General features: G+C 37.2%; 1 non-coding gene across 1 annotated transcript; it reads right to left on the bottom strand.

Moving 5' to 3' along the window:
- Nucleotides 1-3,290: 3,290 nt before the first annotated feature.
- Trnah-gug (transfer RNA histidin (anticodon GUG)) lies at nt 3,291-3,362 on the bottom strand. Its single transcript has one exon. It is a non-coding gene; the product is annotated as a tRNA-His (tRNA).
- Between the last annotated feature and the right edge of the window lie 3,143 nt (nt 3,363-6,505).

Genomic DNA, 6,505 nt, shown 5'->3' with positions numbered 1-6,505 from the left:
TCATTTTCACTTCCTTATTCTTTCGCTCCTTTTCCTTCTCTCCAACCTTCCTTCGCAAGCTCACAAACGAAAGCCGAACACGAAACACTACGAAACTTTCTTATATATAATTTGGTGTTCCTGTAGAAGGTAAGACATTCGAGGAAACTATACATCACAAGTTCAAGGCCTAGTGCGACGGAAATGAGCACCGAGGCCACGCGCACCTATACCGCATGCCCCTACCTTCACTTACTAAAACAGGAATTCTTTTTAACATCGGTGCCGTGGCGAAAATCTAACCACCTCCTCCTCCTCCTTCTCCTCTTCCTCCTCCTCCCGATACCTATTTCTCCTACCTGTGCACACCTGTAGGTCACTCAACGGGGAGACACGAGACATACCTGGAAATGGAGAAAGATAACATTAAACACTGAGGTAAGAATATGCATGAAAACAGAAAAAAATGGTTCGAGGATAATTTCCATGTAATAGTGACGAGGGAAGGAAGGGAGGAAAGGAGGAAGGAAAGGTGGATGGACGGAAGGAAAGATGGAAGAACGGAAAGAAGTAAGTAAGGAAAGAAGGAAGGAAGAAGGAAAGAAGAAAAGATTATTAGCAGATATGTGGAAAGGTAAGGCACACACACACACACACACACACACACACACACACACACACGCACACACACAACAACCTAACCTTCCTACCTGCCCATACCTAAAATGCCAGATCTATGTCATTCAACTCTTATCTGACAATTATAAAAAAAAAAAAAACGCAAAATAAAATCAAAAGCTTAAAAAAAAAATGTCGCACAACTTGATCATGCATCGAAATCTTCCGAGTGATGTTTTTTTTGTTCTTGTTTATTTGGCAGGAAGTTGTATGGATCTTGTAAAATAAAAAAATAAAAATGAACTAACTGAAATTTGAGGAAGAGAAAAAGCTGTGCATGAGAGATAAGACCTTTTTTTTTTATTCCGTGGCGTGTGTGTGTGTGTGTGTGTGTGTGTGTGTGTTCAGTGCAAATATACATGAATTCGCAGCTGCTACAAGTATGCAAAGTAAACAAACGTATATATTTAAGTTGCCTTGCAGAGTAAACATACACATAAATAACAAATACCCTCTCTCTCTCTCTCTCTCTCTCTACGTCTGACGACGAGACGGAGAGACAGACCGACAAGAGGAAAAAGAAAGAGAGAGAGAGAGAGAGAGAGAGAGAGAGAGAGAGAGAGAGAGAGGCATGAGAAAGATCACATCACCTGACCTACTTGACGATAACGCAAAAAAAAAAGAAAAAACACACCAAGCACTTTTAAGCGGGTTGAGATGAGCAAGCGATGACACATTTAAAAGAAGATGGAGGAGGAGGAGGAGGAGGAAGAGTTGGAGGAGGAGGAGGAGGAGCACTGACCTTTCCCCTTCCCCTCTAACCCCTCCTCCTCTTCTCCACCTCCCTTCCTCAACCCCAACCCCTCTCACCCTTTCCCCTAACCCAAACTCTTCTACCCCCACCTCTAACACCCTCCTCCTCTACCCTTCCCCTCCCCTTCCCATTCCCCTCTTCCTTCCCCTCTTCCCTCTCTCACCCCCCTTCTTAGTGATCACGTAAAAGTAGACACACGCGCAAGAAGGAGGAATAAAGGAGGGGAGGGGAAAAAAAGAATGAAAATGAGAGAAAGAATAGAAATGAAAGAAATGAAATGAAGTGAAAAAAATGTCAAAGATAAATCAAGAGAAAAGGAGAGAAGGAAAAAAGGAATAAAAATGAAAGAAAGGGATAAAATGACGTGGAAAGAAAGAAAATATATCAAAGAAAAATGAGAAAAGGAGGGAAGGAGAAAAAATGAATAAAGATGAAAAAACAAAGAAGTTAAAGAGAAAAATAAAATGAAGTTAAAAGAAAGAAAATATATCAAAGAGAAAAGGAGGGAAGGAAAAAAAAGGAATGGAAATGAAAGAGAAGAAAAAAATGAGATGAAACATGTAAATAAAATATACCACAAAAGAAAAGAAAATGGAAAAACTGAAATGACTTATGTAAGTAGTGATTGGTGTTTTTTTTTTTTTCACTTTTTATCCTTTGAACTTTACTGTAAAAAATAAAAAATAAAGATGGGTGGGAAGATAAGGTAGCTTGAACGACCTCCTGAACTCTCTCTCTCTCTCTCTCTCTCTCTCTCTCTCTCTCTCTCTTCTTATCTGTTATCTATGAGTACGAAAAGAAGGGTATTTGATATTTTCCGTTCTCTATATGTTATCGCCGCCAGTAAGTGATTGCCCGTACCAACCAACCAGTGTGTACCTGTGACTGATTGATTAAAGGGCGAGGATGTTGCCAGCCACTTTGCTTACCTGTGGCCACTTCAAGGAGGAGGGGGAGGAGGATGGAGATGGTTGTGGTAGTGGTGATGATGGGGATGGTGGTGGTGGTTAAGATGATGATGATGATGATGATGATGAAGAGGAGGAGGAGGATATAGAAAAAAATAGTCCGAGGTTAATTAGTGACGAAAATGTACAGGCTAAGAAAGAAAGAAAGGAAGGAAGGAAGGAAGGAAGGAAGGAAAAAAAGTGATGTTGGTAGAAGATAGCAAAACAGGCTGGACAGAGAGAGACAGGACAAGAGACAAGAACAGACAGACAGACAGAAAGAGACAGACAAACTTATACTCACACCAACACACACAAAAAAAACGAGGAGACAAAAAGAAAACAAAGAAAGAAGAGAAAAAAGACGTACTAACTCACCAAAAAATGAACAGAAAAAAAATAAACATATTCACAAACTTACAAAAGAAGAGAAAACAAAACAAAATAAACACACAAAATCACGCACACACCAGCACAGAAAACGAGAAGAGGAAGAGAAAAAAAGAAGAAAAAAAAAGACATTTAAACTTACGCTCACACCAACACAAATAAAACGAGAACAGAAAGATAAAAAATAGAGGAAGCAGAAAAAAAAGAACAAAAACTCACGCTCACATTGACACAAAGAAACAAAAAGATAAAAAAAAACAGAGGAAACAAAAAGAGAAAGAAAAGAAGTAGAGAAAGAAAAATATACAAAGAAAAAAAAAGAAGAGAAAAAACAAAAGATAAAAAAAGAGAAAACAGAAACAGAAAGAGAAAGAAAATAAGTAGAGAAAGAAAAATACAAAAAAAAAGAAAAAAGGAGAAAAAAACTCACAAGGAAAGACAACAAAACAAAACAAAATCAACCAAACTCACGCATCCACCAACACAAAAACAACAACAACAAAAAATATATAGAAAAAAAAACATACGCGGAGACAGCCATTTGCCGTGACCAGGATTCGAACCTGGGTTATTGCGGCCACAACGCAATGTACTAACCACTATACGATCACGGCCACCTCGCCTCCACACTCTCAAGACGAGCAAAGACGAGCAAAACAATGGATATATTCGCCTATGGATAGAGAAATAAAATGCGTAACTCTTTCTTATATATATTTCTCCCTTCGTTTCTCACTTTCACTCTATAATCATCTCCATATTTTCTTCTTTTCCTTCATATAGTTCTATCATGCAAAGTTCCATATCCTACAGGCGAGCAAAGACAATCAAAACACAAGGATATATTCGCTTATGGGTAAAGAAAAAATATGCATGATCCTTTCTTATATATTTTTTTCCCTTCGTTTCTCACTTTTTGACTATAATCCTCTCTATATTCTCTTTCTTTCTTTCATATAGGCCTAGTTCTAACATACTATAAAAAAAATCAAAACCCATGGATATATTCGCTTAGGGATAGGAAAGTAAAAAAATGCATGATCCTTTCTTATATATTTTTTTCCCTTCGTTTCTCACTTTCACTCTATAATCATCTCCATATTTTCTTCTTTTCCTTTACATAGTTCTATCATGCTAAGTTCCATATCCTACAGGCGAACAAAGACAATCAAAACACAAGGATCTATTCGCTTATGAGTAGAGAAAAAAAAGTTAGTAACCCTTTCTTATATATATTTTTCCCTTCGTTTCTCACTTTTTGACTATAATCCTCTCCATATTTTTTTCTTTTCCTTCACATAGTTCTATCATGCTAAGTTCCATATCCTACAGACGAGCAAAGACGAGCAAGACAATGGATATATTCGCTTATGGGTAAAGAAAAAAAATGTATGATCCTTTCTTATATATTTTTTTCCCTTCGTTTCTCACTTTTTTACTATAATCCTCTCTATATTCTCTTTCTTTCTTTCTTATAGGCCTAGTTCTAACATACTATAAAAAAAATCAAAACCCATGGATATATTCGCTTAGGGATAGGAAAGTAAAAAAATGCATGATCCTTTCTTATATATTTTTTTTCCCTTCGTTTCTCACTTTTTTACTATAATCCTCTCCATATTTTTTTTCTTTCTTTCATATAGTTCTAACATACTAAGTTCCATACCCTACAGGCGAACAAAGACGATCAAAACAAAAGGATCTCATCGCTTATGGATAGGAAGGAAAAAATAGTGAGAGTAACCCTTTCTTTAATACTTTTTTTTCATTTCATCCCATTTTTTTTCTTTATAAATATGTTCCCGTCTTTTTCTTTCTTTCAACAAGGAGGATAAAAACAAAAGATTAGAGAAAGGATGATATATTGAAGGAGAGAGAGAGAGAGAGAGAGAGAGAGAGAGAGAGAGAGAGAGGAGAACGAAGAGAACAGTAATTAATAAGTATGAAAGAGTGGACGCATTTTTCCACCCCCTCTCGCATTTTCCTGCCCCCTCCTCCTCTCTCTCTCTCTCTCTCTCTCTCTCTCTCTCTCTCTCTCTCTCTCACTTCCTGGCCTCATCTGCAGGTTTTAAAAATGCCAAGTGTCTGAGGAGGAGGAGGAAGAGGAAGAGGAAGAGGAAGAGGAGGCAGAGGAAGAGGAAGAGGAAGGGGAGGATGATGAGCTCGACAGAAAACTTCATGTCGCAGAACGTTGACCTCGATTACTGTGTGTGTGTGTGTGTGTGTGTGTGTGTGTGTGTGTGTGTTTTATTCTTTTGTTTTCCTCTCGTTCCCTCTTCCACGCTACAGCTGCATATGACGAGGAGGAGAAAATGAAAAATAAAAACAGCAAAAAGAACGAGAATAATAACAACAACAACAATAATAATAATAATAATAATAATAATAATAATAATAATAATAATAATAATAATAATAATAATAATAATACAGAAAACAATAAAAAAAAACGGATCAACGAATATAGACGTAAAATAAGACGAAGAGGAAAAGAACTAGAGACGAAAAAACGAAAAAACGATGAAAATAATTACCGAGAGAGAGAGAGAGAGAGAGAGAGAGAGAGAGAGAGAGAGAGAGAGAGAGAGAGAGAGAGAGAGAGAGAGAGAGAGAGAGAGAGAGAGAGGTGAGTACAAGGGAGAGGGGGAGAGGGGTGTTCATGGCCTCAATAAAATGGTGGATAATTCGCCTGATGGCTCATTCGTTCGGCCCTTCGATCCCTAATAAAGATCACCTTAACCCGAGTGTGTGTGTGTGTGTGTGTGTGTGTGTGTGTGTGTGTGTGTGTGTGTGTGTGTGTGTGTGTGTGTGTAAATCAATACTGCTGAGAGACAGACACACACAGACATACAGATAGACAGACAGACAGACAGACTAAGACAGAATGACCTATTTTTATTTTTTTGGTCCAGTCTGTCTATTTTTCCTTCCTTCCTTCCTTTCTTTCTTCCTTACTAACTTCTTTCCTTTCTTCCTTCCTTCCTTCTTCATTTCCTTATTTACTTCCACGTTTATTTATTCTTCCTTCCTTTCTTCCTTCCTCCTCAGTTTCTTCCTCCTTTTCTTCCCTCCTTCCTTACTTCCTTAATTCTTCCTTCCTTCCTTCCTTCCTTTCTCCCTTCTTCATTTCCTTATTTACTTCCTCGTTTATTTATTCTTCCTTCCTTTCTTCCTTCCTCCTCAGTTTCTTCCTCCCTTTCTTCCCTCCTTCCTTCCTTCCTTCCTTCCTTATTAACTTCCTTCCTTCATTACTTTCTGGTTCGCTCATTTCCCCTTTTCATTATCTCGTCTATTATCTTTCTTTCTTTCCTTTATCATTTAATTCACTTGCATATTCATATACACTCATTCCTTCGTTCCTTCTCTTATTGCAGTCTCGCCTCCTCCTGCTGTTTTTCCTGCGTATTATTAAATTTTCATATATGTTTTTTTCTAAGTCTGGTTTAGTATTCCTCTTATTCATTCTCTCTTTTTTTTTTTTTTTTTTGGTTCTCGCTCTATTGCATTCTCGCTTTGTTTGTTTGTTTGTTTTTTCAGAATATTATCAACTTTTCTTTTTCTTTTTTTTCTTCTTTCTTCTACTTCCTTTTCGCCTTCTCCTTCTTCTTTTACTGTTTCTATTCCTTCATCATATTCCTCATCCTCGCTTTTCACTTATTTTTCAACTTCTATTAACTTTTCTTCATCTTTTCTTTTTCTTCTTCTTCTTCTTCTTCTTCTTCTTCTTCGTCTATTCCTACATCATTTTCCTTTTACT

The sequence above is a fragment of the Eriocheir sinensis genome, chromosome 4, assembly GCF_024679095.1.
Source record: "Eriocheir sinensis breed Jianghai 21 chromosome 4, ASM2467909v1, whole genome shotgun sequence".
In the NCBI taxonomy this organism is placed as follows: domain Eukaryota; kingdom Metazoa; phylum Arthropoda; class Malacostraca; order Decapoda; family Varunidae; genus Eriocheir; species Eriocheir sinensis.
Note: the sequence above shows the minus strand (reverse complement) of the source record. Positions and strands in the feature narration are given on the sequence as shown.